This window comes from Panicum virgatum, chromosome 2K (assembly GCF_016808335.1).
Source record: "Panicum virgatum strain AP13 chromosome 2K, P.virgatum_v5, whole genome shotgun sequence".
Taxonomy (NCBI): domain Eukaryota; kingdom Viridiplantae; phylum Streptophyta; class Magnoliopsida; order Poales; family Poaceae; genus Panicum; species Panicum virgatum.
This window is the reverse complement of record NC_053137.1, coordinates 57,853,602-57,871,640: the sequence shown is the minus strand read 5'-3', so window position 1 is coordinate 57,871,640 and position 18,039 is coordinate 57,853,602. Positions and strand designations below refer to the sequence as shown.

The 18,039-nt window shown below is 50.7% G+C and overlaps 1 long non-coding RNA gene and 2 pseudogenes across 1 annotated transcript; 2 read left to right on the top strand and 1 right to left on the bottom strand.

Annotated features, from left to right (window-relative positions):
- Positions 1-5,022: 5,022 nt before the first annotated feature.
- Positions 5,023-5,645, top strand: LOC120696177. The gene is made up of 2 exons (XR_005684034.1): positions 5,023-5,447; positions 5,540-5,645. It is a non-coding gene; the product is annotated as an uncharacterized LOC120696177 (long non-coding RNA).
- A 2,977-nt stretch (positions 5,646-8,622) lies between these two features.
- LOC120695500 lies at positions 8,623-9,185 on the top strand (annotated as a pseudogene).
- Positions 9,186-9,621: 436 nt separating this feature from the next.
- On the bottom strand, positions 9,622-10,992 carry LOC120695498 (annotated as a pseudogene).
- Positions 10,993-18,039: the final 7,047 nt, after the last annotated feature.

The following is an 18,039-nucleotide window of genomic DNA, read 5'->3' as shown; positions in this document are numbered from 1 at the left end:
TATATCAGATATCATCTCAATTTGAGTTTTGGCTGCCTTAGCATGTCACCTCAGCATCAACCCAGCCTATAGCGCCCACACTCTGCACGGGAACTGGCCACGCCAATTGCAAACCATTGTTTGAGTGCCCAGATCAAGATGCCATCTCAACGTCAAGTCATGCCTTCTAAGATTTATTGCTCACTATGCTAGTGAACACCACTATCGTCCATCTTGTCGCCGTGGACATAGATTTATCTATAATAAAAGAAGTCAGAAAATATGTTGAACTTGTTTGGAACTCTAGTATATTATGCATTGATCGCTCACTAATGTGGCGGACACACGCCTTCAATAGCTCTATATAGAATGACGGAGTTTACAAATAAAGATGATAGGAAGCAGACAGAAAACCAATTTGTTGCTGCTTAGTGTTCAACAAAACACATTGTGTGGGCTAGATATATGTTTGATCAAATTAATAGTCAATTGATAGACCGGCAGCTCTATAACCAATGTGCTAGCCATGTCATGCCCCCTCCTCTCTACCTATGAAATTTGACAATCTTGAATTGTAGGTGTTTTGAATTGTCATAATACATAACTCCAAAATTGTGCGGAGCTATCTATTGCACACTCAAGATTGTGTTGATGAGTATTGGTCACTATTGTCAGCACCTAAGCATCTATCGGAACAATTGACCTGACCTCATTGCTGCAAGATGCAATATACACACATCTTCAAGTTGTCACTGCACTCTAGGTATGATGTGAGCTAATGATCTATACATTGATGACGACCACTCTTCTTGGTATGTGGTCGGACAACTGGGCAGATATGGTTAACTTTGAAAATCTTGGTGTCATCAATAAGAAGAGAATATATAGAATGTTGTGCAAAAATTTATTCTTAGACTCCATGGCCCTTCATGTTGCTTGGCGACTCATGTTGGTCGGCCTCGCATCAATGATGAACTGGATATAGATTGCATCATGCCCGACTTACATTAACCTCACATCAATAACGACCAACATGATACATAACTCCACATACTCAGCAGTTGCATGTCTTGGCACCAACGTAGATGTGGCCATGTGTGGGCAGAGTACCGTGGCATCTTGTGCTCGTCACAATTTTAGGCGTGTGGCGACTCGCTTTTGATGCATACACTACAGAGCTAGCGACTCGACCAGGCAGTACCTCGTGTCGCCCATGTACACGAGCTTGGCCCCTAGGTGCCTCCTGGAGCCTGCGTCGAACACCAGCTCCTTGCCCAGCTTCCAGGCCGGAAGCCTCCTGCAATCGGCGGCAGCCGGCGTGACATCCGCCGAGCAGATGTAGCCTTCGCCGCCCTTGTGGCAGCAGAGGCCCACCCAAGCATCCAGCTCGCCGTCGAAGTAGGCCTGGCCTTTGATGGGCAAGGTCCAGTTGCCATGAGCCGCCCACTCCTGGCTCTCGGTGTCGAAGGAGAAGGTGCTCTGGTCCTGGGAGACGAACAGCGTCCGCCCGTCAGGGTGCAGCGCGAAGGATGAGATCCGGTTGGAGTCGTCGAAGGGCGGGAGCAAGGGGACTCGGCTCCAAGCCCACGCAGTGTCCTCGCGGCGGCTCCTGCTGTCGGGCGGCGGCGGCGGCGCGGCGCTGAGCACGTCGAAGTGGCCGCCTCGCAGCAGGTAGAGGCTGCCGGCGACGGAAGCGAAGAGTGGCTTGAGCAGGACCTCGTTGCCGCCGCCCGCCGGGGCGTGGCCAGGGGCAGACGGCGAGCGCCGCCGTCTGGATGTCGAACACGGGGAAGGCGGGGTAGCCGGATGGATGCATGGCAAGAATCTTGGTGCCGTGGGCGGCGAAGTACCACGAGCCGCCGTGACGGGCCTCGAAGCGGACGACCGGGGTCTCGGGGAGGGGCTCCGGCCGGGCCCCGGCGGCGGAGGAGTCGAAGTCGTCGACGTCGATCTTGTAGACGCCGTACCCCCTCTCCCAATCATCCAGGATGAGATAGAGATGCTTCTTCTGCTGCTTGAATCGCTTCGCCGCGCGGTGGCAGCAGGGATCGTGTTCGCGCTGCAGCGGCTTGTTCGACATGCCTGCCTTCTCCTTCCTCCTCTCAAAGGTTAGCAATCAAAAGTTCAAAACCCATCGTGTGATATAAGAAGTCGAGAGTGCTTCAATTCGAAGAGGAGAACACTACTACAAAAAATATTTTTCAAGACGGTCAACAAAAAATTTCTGAGGCGGGCAGACCCAACCGCCTCGGGCATATCGTCACGGTTAATGGGACATTTTCCGAGGCGGTTTGCTGACCGACTCGGTAAATCGAATAGAAAAAACAAAAAAAAAGAGAAATCCATGGATAAGCCCGGCGAGCCCATCCATGGGCCCGCCGAGCCCATCCACGCGCCGCCGCGGCCGCAGCTCGCCGGTGCCGCCGCGGCCGCTGCTCGCTGATGCCGTGCGCCGCAGGATCTGCGCGCCGTCGAAGCCGTGCCCCGCCGGATCCGCGCGCCGCCGATGCCGTGCTAGGGTTCCGAGCAGCGCGCCGCCCGCGGATCCGAGCTAGGGTTCCACCCCGCCCGCCGCCGCGCCGCAGCTCGCTCTGCCAGCGGGAAGCTAAGGCTGGATCTGGGCCTGCCGCCGCCGCCACGTCCTGCCCCCGCCGCGGCCGCTGCGAGGAGCAGCGGGGAGAGGTGGCCCGCCGCCGCGTCCCGCCCCCGCCGTTGCGAGTCGGATCCGTCGTCCCCGCACGCCGCTAACCCTGCACGCAGCCGGGAGGGGCCCTCTCGAGCCCCCGTTCGCGCGACCGTCGATTCGCCGTGCTGGTGGAGGAGCTCGGGGGAGGGGAGCGCCGGTGGAGGAGCTAAGAGGAGGCACCTCGCCTGCGCCGCCGCCCGATCTGGTCGGCGCCACCGGATCCGGCCACCACGCCACCGGATCCGGCCTCCATCGCCTGCACCGGGTGTGGAGGACGCCCCTTCGGTTCCTCCGCCGACCGCGCGTCCACCGCTCCCCACTCCGCGCCAGCTTGCCTCCACGGCCTCGAGCTCCGGCCGGCATAGGCGCTTTGCCCCCGCGCCATGGCCGTTAGAGGAGCAGAAGGGGGATCTGGGAGAGGAGAGGGGGCGGCGACGGCTGTGGAGAGGGAGGGGAAGAGAGGGAGAGAGAGAGAGGAGAGAGAGAGATGAGGAGAGAAATGAGACCGGTAGTTGAGGGTTAGGGTTTGGCGCATATATATATCATCTTCGAAAACTGGGCTCAAATGGATTTTTATTGGGCTCGGTTTGGACTTTTCTATTAACTGAGGCAAACCTTTATAATTGGTCCGCCTCTGAAAATAGGACTATTAACCGAGGCGGTCCTTTATAACTTGTCCGCCTCGGTTAATTTATTTTGCGAGGTGGTTTTCTGAAACCGCCTCGGTTAATCGAAGGCATTAATCGAGGCGGTTTTTTATTGTGCCCGCCTCCGAGGCAATTTTAAAGCGCCTCGGTTAATGGAATTTTGTAGTAGTCGAAGGATGCGCACCGGTGCCGATCCTTAATCGGATTGTGACCAATCCGCGACTGGGCCACGCATGATGGCCGAATTGAACTCCAAAATTCCGAATCGGAGGTGGTCCGTCGTCGCACTCCCCGCCCCGCGTGATGATGAGGACGGTGGACGAGAGGTGGCGGCGAGGGGATGACGAAGGATGGCGGGTGATAGATCTGCAACGCGGGGAGGGCGAGGGGCGGTAGCGGCGGGGCAAGGGCACATCAGAAATCGGAATGCCACCCACTTGGTGGAGTGGACCCGTTGGCGTTGCTGCTGCCGGGAATGGCAGCACGGCGGCAGGAACCAGGAGGCAGGGACGAACAGCACGGCGGGATGCGTTCTTCACTCTGTTCGGCTTGTGGAGGCAGGAAAAACAAAATTGACTGAGCGCCGGATTGAGATCCAACGTTTGAAATCTGTCGCCTCAAAAAACCCCCAAAAACATACACCTACAGACACTAGGTTATAAATCCAAACTTTGAAAAAATACCATAAAAAGTTGAAAGAAAATACATACTCCCTTAATCCCACAAAGATGGTTCGTTTAACCTTCAAATAAAATAGAGTGCGGTTTTTTGGTACATAGCTACCATAATAGAGAATTTCATACTTCTTTGGTGCATAGCTACCATATTTTACTCCCCAATAAGTTTTGAGACGAGGATCGGATGAAGAGGGGTGGAAGATAACCGACTCGCATAACTCACTGTTGCACGATCAGTTGTGGGTAGATTAATACTCTCTCCATTCCAAATCATAGTTCGTTTTTTTGAGTTTTCTAGATACATACTCCCTTAATCCCACAAAGATGGTTCGTTTAACCTTCAAATTGTCCCACAAAGACTGTTCATTTAGATTGTTGTAAAATCCATCTAATTAAAGCAAGTACCTAGAAATAACTGCATTTCTAGTTCCAATGCTTTGCATTTATTGAGGCTATAAGGAATCACAAAACAGCACGGTCCTTCAATCACGACTATTGTAGTTAATTAGTGGTCATGTTTCACTACTATAGTATGTCTGAAATTTTCTAAATAAAAAGTCTTTGGAGGACGGAGGGAGTATTATTATTTATATTGTTTTAAGAAAAAATTAAAACAATCTACAATTTGGAACAAATGAGGAGTACACAACTCTCGACCCGTTTCAAGGCCGATTAACAAAAGGGAGTAGTAGCTAAACTGGATAATAAATTAGCAGTCTTCCATATGAACTTGGAAGGCAAAAAAGAAAAATCATGCTCTATTTATGCATGGCGTCTTGCTAATTTATAGTACTCCATTACTATACACATTCATACGATCGATCAGTTGGAACCTGCAGTCAATGGGCAGGCAGTTGGGGCTCTTCGTTTTCTGAGCTGCTTGTAGGCGCCTCTTCGTTTTTTTCAGAACCGCCCGGCATTTATTGCATGCGTTGATTGGGGTAGGCGCCTCTTCGTTTGCTTGCAAGAAATAAAAGCAGACCGATCGCTAAACCTATAGCTCTAGTACTTATATATGGACTGTGGTCCTCGATGCCCTGCTTCAGTTTATGGATCAACATCCGCGGTGGGCAAAGGATCACAAGCGCCTCCACGGAAGCTTTCGCGTAGTTCTAGGCTTCGAGGAAAATGGTGATGCCGATTTATCCTACTAGTTGCTGAATGCTGATAAGTGTTACTGTTTAGTTGCCTACATCTACATGCCTTGCTATGTTTTGTTGTTTTTATCTGAGGATGTGCCTTTTAGTAATTAGCTAGCGATCCCTCCAAAGACTCTGTGCTTTGTTAATCCTGCGTTGAGATGTTTGGAATCTATCGTTTGTTTTGTAGGACGCCACGAAGCAGATCAAGTTCTTGACCTACAACGTGTGGTCGCGGGAGGATGTCTTCGTCTACAAGAGGATGCGGGCCATCGGTGCCCTCGTGGAGAAGCACAACCCGGATGTGATCTTCTTCCAGGTAAATCCCTTAGTTTCTCTGGCTATATAGTTCCTGTGTGCTTCGATCGCTATTTCGTTTATTGACCGATGTTTCACGCATGGGACGGCCAGGAAATCATGCCGTACATCCGGAGCATCTTTGAGGACCGCCCATGGTGGAAGAAGTACCACTGCTCCCCGGTGCCCCCTGAAGAACAGGCAGCCAACAGTCCTTCTGCCTCCTGGTAACTGTAACACCCAGGAAAAACCGTGGACGGTCCGCTAGGGATCGGCGGGCGGTCCGCTAGGGATCGGCGGACGGTCCGCCAGAGTAACGCCCAGATATTTAGCTGGATATAGGCCCGGTCGTCATATCCTCCTTCCTCATTCCCACCTCGACCAGAGACGAGCGGAGCTCGTCTGCTCGCACCGCCGTCGCCTCCTTCCGTCGATCTCCCTCCTCCGGCCACCATACTTCGATTCCTCGCGTGAGCACCTTCCCCAACCCCCAGCCCAGCTTCTCCCGGCCGGAATCGCCCCCGCCACCGCCGGTCACCATTGGAGCCGCTTGAAGCTTTGCTCCACCGTCGATTCGCTTCTCCGGTCATCCTCCGCTCGAACCGACCACGGGAATGGAATCGTGGTGAGTCACTTGGACCCCCTGGCCTCTTTCCCCCACCCGTTGTGCGCCGCAGGCACCGGTGAACCGCCGTCGCCGTGCTTACTGCCGTCTGTCGGGTGGTCTGCAAAAGTAAATCGCGGACGGTCCGCCTAGGAGGGCCGTACAGTCCGCAGGTCAAGTTAGAAGTTGTCCAGAGAGGATGTTGTCTCTGGTGTTTTCGTAGGATTGAACTGCGGACGGTCCGCTATTGGAGAGCGGACAGTCCGCCGTAGAGTTCGAACTTTGTCTAGAGACGATGTTGTCTCTGGTGGGTTCCGCAGGGTTGAACTGCGGACGGCCCGCTTTTGGAGAGCGGACAGTCCGCCGTAGAGTCTTGGATTTTGTCCAGAGACGTTGTCGTCTCTGGTGGTTGGGCAGAGTGAACTGCTGACTGTCCGCCAAGGGGGGGCCGGACGGTCCGCTGTTAGGATTATAAATTCGTCCAGCGACGTCGTTGTCTCTGGTGGATTGGCGTAGGTGTGTTGCGGACAGTCCGCTACTGAGGCGCGGACAGTCAGCTAGTCAGTCTAGAAATCCATCCAGAGACGTTGTAGGTTCTGGCGAGTTGGCAGAGGTGTACTGCGGACAGTCCGCTACTGGATCGCGGACCGTCCGCCGTATAGTTGTAAGTTTATCCAGAGACGTGGGTATGTTTGGTAGGTCGGCAAGTTTGAGTTGAGGACAGTCCGCTGCTGCATAGCGGACAGTCTGCCAACTAGTTCATTTTTGAGTATGGTTCTTTTGTAAGTAGGAAATTTTAACTGCACTAATTTGTGTCATATGCATGTGCATTAATTGGCATTTCATATATATTCATGCATATGTATTATTCACCTCATTTAGGTGCGCTAGAGGTATACGTGTGGACGTGAAGCACGCGGTGTTGGAGTCGACCCACAAGACGGTGTTCGACGGATATCGCCAGAAGATGGATGGACCTGCTGAAGCAACCAAAGACCTGGCCCAAGGTCGGAAGGGCCCAAGGCCTTAATAGGATTAGCACTGACTTAGTGTTACCCCAGTCAAGCCCCGGTGCATGTCCTATTATTTCAAATTATGACACCTATATATATATGTCTCTATTACTTGTGTATTAGGTATAGAAATTGTTTGGAACCATAGTTGCATGATCCCTAGGTTTTCTTGAGTTTATACTATTATGTTTAGGACGATAGAAATGTTATGCTTAATAATTCTCGGTAGAAGCCGAGTGATTTCTTGTCACTCGCGAGATATAGGATATTTAGAAGTCGAGTAAATTCCGGTTACTCGCGAGAATTAGGATTTATTTATATTCCAGTACATGAGATATTGAAGTTGATATGGAAATTGAAGACCAGACGGGAATGGTGATGATATATAGGTATGGCAGCAGGACAGGGTTCCTGGTTGTCTTAGTCCCGTCTGTGTCGATTAAGGACCGGCCATTGTCGGCAGTGCTGATCGGGGATTGAATTGTACTAACCGCATGCCGGGAGTAGGAGGTAGTCGAAACCGGTAAGCCTAGTACTGCTTTGCTTCGAAAGTACAGGACTCCATCTTACCTCCTGGGGTAGTCGAGTAGTCGCAGAGAAATGGGGATGCATGTATTACTTTTGGTGGTCTCATGTTGAGCTCGGCTGACCATATGATGGTGGGGCGGTCCTGTAGTTCAAGGCGGGGAGGGGAAGAGTTGGTGCGTGTGGTCCGACGGGGCTTATACGTGCCGTGTTGGTTAGGTCCACCTTGCAAGGTTAAATCGAATCGATTCGCCATGTCTCGCGGTTATGAGGGCCTTGATCTCTTTGCTGCATCGTAGCAAAATGTTAGAATGTGAGTTATATATATATATATATATAATGTTGAACATATTGAGTTATTCTTGATTGCACCACCATGTTTGCTATAGTTTGTTTATGCAAATATTGGATTATGGTTAATTTGTATAGAATCTGGAGCTAAAATATGGAAATTAAGGACTCACTTTAGTCGCTATTTTCTGCAAAATAATCACCTGTCAAAGGCCTTGCATGTCTAGGTATGTGGGCTAAGTTATACACACTGGTCCGGTAAGTCTTGCTGAGTATTAGTTGCTCAGTGTTTGTTGTTTACCCTATTTCAGGTTTAGGAGCTAACTAGGTGTCATATCGGTGGGCTCGATGTGGCGCCTTGTCTTCACGTTTCGGTAGTTATCGATTTATTTAGTTTGTTTTATTTATTCTCTAGTAAAAATGCTCTGTATGTTAGATTCTTTTCCGCTGCTATCTTTTCATTTGTAAATTTTAAATTTTAAGCTATTTTGTAAAAGTCTTAATATAATTTGCTATTTTTGTAAGATTGTATCATGCTGGTACCTTCTGCGCTCGCCTTCGTGCGAGACTTCTGGTGTGTTTCGGTCGGCCTGTGAGTTGTGACAGTTACACTTAATTAAACTAATGCGCCAAATGATGGCGGTTACGCTTAATTAAGCATTTTAACTCGGTGGATCTGTCACAGTAACGCACCGGCTCACTCATGAAGTTCTTGACCGCACATCTCCCCGCTCTGTTAATTCAACGTACGTGTCCTACTTGCCATGGAACATCTGCTGCAGCTGAGCAAGCTCCCTCTGGATAACTTTGGTCGCTGGAAGTTCGCCAACTCGCCGACGGGAAGGGGCTACCTGGAGGCCGACGTGACCCCCGATCCGGCGACCACGAAGCCGGTGATCCGCGTCGCCACGACGCAGTTTGAGCGCCCCAGCCCGCCGGCGCCGATGCGCTGCGTGGAGCGCTACGCGCAGGCGGAGCACGCGTCGCGGCGCTGAGCAGCGCCGAGAACGTCGTCTTCGGTGGCGACATGTGCTGGCGCGACGGCACCGACCGGCCGTTCCCACTCTCGGCGGGCTGGTTCGACGCCTGACCCGCCTGGCAGGATCGACACCATGGCACCACGTTAAGTTGCTGGACCTACGATGCCCTGTGGGAAGAAGAGGTCGTGATGTTCAATAGCTTCGCTGCCCCTTACGAATCAATGCAGAAGCGATCGAACCGGTTCGTGTGCAAGCTAAAAGATTACTCGCTCCTTGGCATCGAACCGGTTCGTGTGCAAGCTAAAAGATTACTCGCTCCTTGGCATGAAGATGATCGGGGACAGTGACAGACAGATGGTGCTTCAATATAAGAGCTTGAAGTCTAGGTGGCGTAACATCCGGAGGCTCGACAGCATTCCCCTCAAACCGAGCTGCCACCGTGGATTGCTAATGACCATCGCCCCGAAGGTACCTGAACGATGGGGAAGTACCCGTTCTATATATTCAGAACTCAGAAGATCTTATGAATCGATTAAACAGACACTGTTTTTCTAGATAAGACAATATATTAAGTATATTTCAGCCTCTGTATCGATTGATACATATGTTGTTTTAGAGGACAGGAATGTCCGGTACTCCGGTACAAGTTAATCTCGCTGCTACACTTTTTATCTGGACTAGCAAAATTGAATCTACAAATCCTCAACCCAACTACAAAATTGCAAGAGTGAACACGCAAAGATTGACCATTCATCGCGTCATTTTTCAAATCGTAATTTAGAGCTAAACCGAAGGGTTGGTCACTTGCCCGGCGAAAACCACCACGCCGCTGAACTCCTCCTGTATCAAGAACACGAACGGGTGGTCGGCGACGGGGGCGCACCGGCCTCGGTGACTCGGTCCCCTCCTCGTTCACCTCGATGAAGCACTCGTGGTAGACCTCCGACACGAGGAGCGGCTCCGGCGCCGCCTCCAGCATGCCGCCGAAGTCGGCGCGGACGGGGTCGAACGGCAGGGTCAGCCCGAGGTCCCGCAGCGTCGCCGTGGCCTCGGTCTTGCACGACATGGTGAACCTGGGCACCATGAACTCGCGCACGGGGACCTTGGCCCTCACAGTCCCCGAGCTCTCGTGCAGCGCCGCCGGGTCGGAACCCAGCTTCTGCAGCAGGCTCGGCAGGCCGTCGTGCGCGTCAGGGAGGTAGATGTACATGGAGAACGCCCGGTGGTCGCCGCGGCCACGCGCGTAGGGGAGCCTCAGGACCTTGTAGCCGGGGCGGGTGGCGATGTACTGCTTGCCGGTGCTCGACATGAACGGGACGCGGACGTGGCCGCCGGCGTGAGCGAGGCGTCGAACTTGCGCTCCCAGGCGCCCTTGAAGTAGAGCGCGTTGGCGAGGAGGGCCGGCGTGGCCTTGTCGTCGATGGAGCCTGGGGGAAGGAGGTCCTTGATCCGGCCGGCCGTCGCGCTCTCGATCCACTGGTTGATCTGGAGCCTCGCGTCCTCCGGCTGGACCAATTAATAAACAAGAGATTGTGTCTTGTTGTGAGGGAGGGATGAGAGAGAATTTCTAAGGAGATGGTTCAATGGCAGACAGGAGGCAGTTGCCAATTGTTGGGTGAGAGCTTACCCTGGATTTGAAGGGCGCCGGGCGCACCTCGGCGCGGTAGTGCTCGACGGCGACGCGGGCGTAGGCGTCCTTGAGCCGCAGCGCCGCGTCAACCCAGACGACGTTGGCGAACCGCACCGCGGGCCCGCCGGCGGCGTCGTCGGCAGCGAGCACGTGCAGCGCGACGTGCGACGCGAGCGCGGCGTGGGCGGGGCCGCCGGCGGGGCCTAGGAAGGCGACGAGCAGAGGAGCGCCAGCGCCGCGTGGAGGGAGAGCGGGGAGACGGCCAGGTTGGCGCGGGAGCCGTCGCAGCCGCCGGAGGCCATGTGGCGGAGCACGCGTGCGGAGAAGGTGGCCACGTCCCGGGCGGCCTCGTAGTCCACGGACAGCGGCACCGTCTCCACCACGGCAGCCACGTCCTCCGCTGGTGCCCCGTACCATGCGAACTTGGGAGCGCCGCCAGCGGCGCCGCGCGCGGCGGCGAGGAGCTGCCCCTGCTGCTGGAACGCCCTGGCCCTCACACCCTGCGCGACCTTGCGGAGCGCCATGATCGCCCGCCGCGCACGATAAACAGGATGATCGGCAGGGACAGCAACCTTGGAAGAAGACGCGAGAGCTAGCGACGCCGCACCCCTCGGCAGTATCGCGATCCCGGCGGCGCTGGAAGGAGAGGGAAGGGCGAGGAGACAGACCTAAACAAACTCACGATCCCGTCGGCGGCGGAGTGGGTTCGAACTTGGAAGTACAGGCCGGATCGCGCAGCACAGGGCCCAATTCTGCCAGCGATTTAGAGAGGAGAGATTTGAAACGCGGGGTGGCCCGATTTATGCACGGCAGGCCGGGGCACCTACAGTACTATCACTGTTGCAAATTATAGATTAAGTAGGCTCATTAGATTCGTCTCGCGATTTACAACCCATCTGTGTAAAAAGTTTTATAAATAGACTTCATTTAGTACTTCATGCATGTATCCAAACATGTGATGAGATGTTTTTTGCCAAAAAATTTTGACATCTAAACACGGCCATTTCTAGAATTCATGCCTACAAAATGATTAGTAGATGATTACCTCACTTATTCTAGAAAGAAGCTACATATTTCTATTGGAATAATGATAATCTTAAGAATTATAAAGTACCAGCAAGTTATGGCTTATTTAAGAATGATGGGATGCCAGTTTGAAGCTAGGCTGTGTTTAGATCCGTAAAATAGTGGTAAAAAGGGTCACATCGGACACTATGACATACTGTAGCACTTTTCGTTTGTTTGTGGTAATTATTGTTCTACCATGACCTAACTAGGCTCCAAAGATTCGTCTCGTCGTGTACATCAAAACTATGTAATTAGTTTTTTTATTTATCTACATTTAATGCTCCATATATGAGGTAAAAGATTTGATGTGATAGGTGAATAGTGAAGTTTGGAGAGAGAAATTTTGGAAGTGAACACAACACTAGGTGCTTTTACTAAATTGGAGACGTTCAATAGTTTATTTTATCTCTTATGATGTGTAGGTATATTTGGCGCCGACAGCAAGTTAGATTCACATGGCATGTCAAGTAGCCTTATTGTGAGAACAGCTTAATACATGCTTGTCACTTGTCAGAGTGAAATTATCTTCTTCTATGATTTTTTTTAATCTCATAATGCGTGTATTTTCATTTATTCAGTGGCAGGCAGTTCAAATTTGCTCATCTTTCATGGGCAGTATGATGTTTTAGAAATATCTCAGAAAATGAAATGCACATACTCTCTCAAACTGAAATAGACATATGTTTAATTCAATGCATTTTAAACTGAAATAGACATATGTTTAATTCAATGCATTTTTGAATTAAAAGCTAATTTGGTCTTTTCAATTACGTGCGTGTCGCACGTGACATGGAATGGAACGAAATACCGTCCACGGTCCACCCCTGGCCGGGCCGGCGACGCCGCGGCGCACACGGCCGGTCAGAGCACGCACGACGACGGCGCTCTGCTCCTCTGCGAACGGCTCGTACCCGCATTGCCGCACGCTTCCGTTTCGTCGCGGCAGGGGATGGACGACGGGTGCTGCCCGGCCGGTTGGGTCGCCGGCCGGTTTCTTGCTTGCCAATTTGCCACCGCGCGCCCCGCCGCCGTGGCTAGACGAGAAGCCGCGCGACCGATGCGGAGACGCGCGTCCCGGCCGGTCTCGTCGCGTCCTCCCTGCTCTGCAGCCAGTTCGTTCCATGATTGCATGCCGGAGCTTGACGGCGAGCACATTGCCGGAGCGCACGTGTTCTGCGACTGGCGGGACCGGGACGGGCTCTTGCGGCACAGCGGGAAACCTACAAACGAAACGGAGGACTGGTGTGAGAACCGCCCAATTTGATACTATTTTAAACGAACCGCCGGTCATTATCATCCAGATGAGAGTTAACACGTGCTTGCCAGAGTGCGTGCCACGTGTTATCCCACATCTAGAGACACGAATAACCGACACGTCATTCATCCAAAATAATATCAAATCCGGTAGTCCCGGTATGTGCTCCAACATACGCCCAGGATTCAGCATATGCACATACCGTTTACAATCGAATACATTGCCAAATAAACCACAAAGAGCAGTTTTATACAAACCAGAGTTCACAGCTTAATATTACAAGTTCACATAGGTGGGTCTCAAACTTCACTTACAAGCCTTGGGCTCACGAAAGTCATATTAAACAGAAATATAAAGTTTATTGCATTTACAAACTCTCCCGAAACTCGATTACGATAAAGACTTACTAAAGTAATGACGCCTTGCTCAAGGACATCATTACAACCACCACGACCTACTCATCCCCCGCATTCGGATCAGCGGGGTAGAAGTGGCCGAACACCACTTCGGGTTCACCTGCAACTAGGTTTAGAAAGCACCCTGAGTACAAAAGGTACTCCGCAAGACTTACGCGATTAAATAAGCAAGGATCATGCATTGGCTCAATTAAAAGCTTTAAGGTTAAGTAATTATTGCAAAGCATTAGCTCTGTATACCTTCACCTATCAGAATTGATTAATGTTGCCCAAACCCCTAAACAATTTTAGTACATTAAGAGTATACAAAATAATGAGGCACAGAGATGCCATGAACCATTTCCATCACAACCGAAACTTTCTACGAAGAGTTCAACGGACAAAGAGCTTGCTCTTAACCGAGAGCGCGGCAATTCGAATTGATTTAACCTTGCAAGGGTGTACTACTTTACCCACACGACGCAAGGACCATGCGACTCACCCAACCCGCTAAAGTTGGATAAGAGGGTACTCGCATCAACCGTTCCCAACATGGCTCAATCATTGAAATCTTCACACCTAGCTTACGCGTAGAGACTTAGTTTCCACCGGGGACATCTCTAAACTTTCCTACTCACAGGTCCACCCGGGGACACCTCTAAGCCTCTCTGCATAGCCCTTGGCCACGTATCTAGGACTGTACATCAATGATCAAGTCAAGGAAGGTAATTGGCTTATCCGTTCCATTATATTGGATATGTGGTAGCACGGAAAGGTGCTCAAAGCCGACGTCATCCACGAACGGTCCTTAAACGATCCAAGCGGACTATGCCCATATGACTCCATTCACTAGGCCCTACCATTCCGCTCGAATCTCGATACTGCACTCTACTAACTCCAGATGCTCAAGTGCGAACAAGGATACTCAGGTAAGTGTGATACTCCAAACCACTCCTATCTAGTGAGCAAAAGAAGTATTCTAAGCAGGGCTAAGCATCTAGTCAAGTTAAGTGATTAACTATCTAACTAGTGCCAAGGATATGGATAACAAATCAAGGAAAGGTAATGCATGGAAGCAGGTACAAGAATGCAATACATACATAATATATATTACCCAACATTACCCGGTGATATAACTAAACTAAATTAGATTAAATAGGTGCAAGGAATATGCTTAGCTGCTTGCCTGGGTTAACTTCAGACTCGACCACGAACGGGACTCCGGGTTCGGGCTCCACGGACTCGGCGGGTTCCACGGGTTCGTTCTCCGACGGTCCGGTCACTAAAATGCATGAATGCGATGCAAGAATTAAGAAATGATCTTAACAACATGTATAAATCATGAAACAATTTGAGCATGTAGAGAACAAAGCAAAGAACTCATGAAAATTGGTTTTGCAGCAAAAGCATTTTCCTAGAATTAACCATAAATAAAACTGTTTTCAGCTACTCTAAGCAAAATAAAACAGAAAAGGAATGCAAACTAAACTAAACAAATCCAAGAAAATTATTTTGGAAACTAGGCAGCAACACAAAGCTAACAAAACTGGTTTTGCTATTTTAACACTTTCCAGTAAAAAGTTCTATACTAAACCACCTTTTGGACAGCAAGCACGAAATCGAAATGAAACCCTAACCAACAGCAAGGAAACACATGAGTAAGATGCACCACTGAAAACTACCCCTCACAAGGAGTCTAACAAAATTTGGTTTGACATTTTTCAAGCAGCACACAAATAACTAAGCAATAAACTCACTTTTGTAAGATAAATCTATAGATAGATCTACAACAAAGTAACATGCAAAACAATATTTTTCCTAAGTAGATCTCATCTAGAGGAATCCAACAAAACAAGTTTCATAATTTTTGGAGCTATACACGATTTTCTATGGATTTTGGAAGTTGCAGCACAAATAAACCTAAAGAAACCCTAGCGAAAATTGCTAGGTGTACCCGGGCCTGGCTAGCCCAGAGGCCGACAGGCCGGGCCCACTGGCCAGCGGCCCACTAGGCCGGGTCAAGGCAAGGCCAGAGGCCTTGACCCGCCCAGGGGCGCGGCCACGACGCGGCGCGGCGCAGCGCAGCGTGCGCACGCGCGCGGCGACGGCGGCGGCGCGAGCCGGTGCGGCGAGGTAGGGCCGGGGAAGGCCGGAGAAGGTGCGCACGGGAAAGAGGAGGAGGCGGTGAGCCTCACCGGCGGTGATGCTGGCGAGGGGCTGCGGCGGAGGGGGCGGCGCGACGAGCGGAGGCGGCGGCGGATCGAAGCTCTCGCCGGCGGCTCTGCAGAGAGGGAGAGGGGCCGGGTTAGGGGCGAAACCGAGCGAGGGAAGGGAGGAGATGCTCCCCGCGCAATGAATTGAGCCGCGGCTCACCGGAGCGACCGAATCGCGGCGGCGGGCGGCGATGGGAGCTCGGGTCGGCGGCGTTAATGGAGAAGGGGGAGGCTAGGGTTAGGGTTTTAGGCGAACGGGGGTCGGGGCGGGGTCTGAGGCGATGAGAGGAGGGACGGTTGGGCACGGCACACGAAGATAATCGGCACGTGGCCCGAGGATGGCCGGCGGCGACGACGCGTGCCGCGGCGCGCGGGAGAACAGAGGAGGAGAGGGAAGAGGCTGACAGATGGGGCCCGGTGGAGGATTTTTATTTTCTTTTCCTTTTTTTTCAGGGCTGTGACAACTCTCCCCCCCTTAAGAAAATCTCGTCCCGAGATTTAGGTAGACAAGAGGGGAAGGATAAAACTCGGACTAGGTTGAGGCCATATTCACCTAGATAAGATAAACATCTAAGAGATGATGCACAAAGGCAGGGATGATGTGATGGGAGACATTCCTAGGGTTTTCTTGATGGTGACTGTGTACACATATAACAGTATCTAGGAAATTGAACTTCATCAAGAAAGTGGGGGTGATTGAGAGAAAACTTACTCATCGGAAAAGAATTCCGGGTATTCTTGACGTAATCGATCTTCGCGCTCCCAAGTGGCTTCGTCTTCGGAGTGATTGCTCCATTGAACCTTTATAAACTTCACCATGTTACGCTTCACCTTTCTTTCATCTCGATCAAGAATGGCTATTGGGTGTTCTTCGTAGGTAAGGCCCGGTTGAAGGTCAAGTGACTCAAAGTCGACGGCGTCAGCTGGAACACGATGGCATTTCTTCAACTGAGAGACGTGAAAAACATTATGCACGGCGGAGAGTGATTGAGGAAGTTCCAACTGATAGGCCACTGCTCCAACTTTCTTGATAATCCGGAAAGGTCCGACATAACGTGGCGCTAACTTTCCTCTGACTTGAAAACGGCGAGTGCCCTTAAATGGGGAAACCTTGAGATAGACATAATCACCAATCTTGAGATGTAATTCTCGGCGACGACGATCAGCATAACTCTTTTGACGAGATTGAGCAATGCGAAGATTCTCACGGATAATTCTGACTTGATCCTCAGCATCTTTTACCAAATCCGGACCAAAGAAAGGTCTTTCTCCAGATTCGGACCAGTTGATCGGAGTTCTACACCGTCTTCCATAGAGAGCTTCAAAAGGTGACATTTTGATACTTGCTTGATAACTATTGTTGTAAGAAAACTCTGCAAATGGCAAGCAAGTAACCCATTTCTTCTCATATATAAGAGCACAAGCTCGCAACATATCCTCTAGAATTTGATTGACCCTCTCGGCTTGACCGTCAGTCTGAGGATGATAAGCAGTACTATAGGTGAGTTCAGTCCCCATGGCTTCATGAAGATTTCTCCAAAAGTGAGCAACAAACTGAGGACCGCGATCAGAGACAATTTTCTTAGGAACACCATGAAGACATACAATCCGAGTGAGATACAGCTCCGCATATTGCTTAATTTGATAAGTAGTCTTTACTGGAAGAAAATGAGCCGACTTCGTCAATCGATCCACAATTACCCAGATAGAATCATACCCTTGAGAAGACCTGGGTAATCCAGTGATGAAATCCATTCCAATTTCCTCCCACTTCCATGATGGAATGGGTAAAGGCTGAAGGGTACCGGCAGGTTTGAGATGTTCAGCTTTAACTCTTTGGCAAACATCGCACTCGGCGACATATCGAGCAATTTCTCGCTTCATGCGAGTCCACCAAAATCTTTGCTTGAGATCTTGATACATTTTGGTACTGCCCGGATGAATGGAGAATTGGGAACTATGGGCTTCATCAAGGATAATTCGCCTGAGGTTATGATCCTTAGGCACCACAATTCGCTTCCCAAAGAATAAAACCCCTTGATCATCCGTAGAGAAACATCAAGCTTTGCCCTGATTCATTAACTCCCGAAGTCGGGCCATACCCTTATTCTTCTTTTGGACTTCCTTAATTTGATCATAAAGATCAGATCTGACTGTAAGAGTAGCAAGATAGCCTTCTTTGACCATAGAAATTCCGAGTTTCCGCAGATCGTCACAGAGAGTATGCACAGGAGAAGCTATGGTCAAGTAGTTGCATTGAGCCTTTCGGCTTAGTGCATCGGCGACGACATTTGCCTTTCCAGGATGATAATGCACTTCCATGTCATAATCCTTGATTAATTCAAGCCATCGACGTTGCCTCATATTGAGATCAGATTGAGTGAAAATATACTTGAGACTCTTGTGATCAGTATAGATGTTGCAATGATTACCAAGCAGATAATGACGCCATATCTTTAGAGCATGGACAACAGCCGCAAGCTCTAAATCATGGGTAGGATAATTTTCTTCATGACGCTTGAGTTGACGAGAAGCATAGGCCACCACTCGGCCTTCTTGCATAAGAACACAGCCAAGACCGATGCGAGAAGCATCGCAATAAACATCAAAACTCTTGGAAATATCTGGCTGAGCAAGAAC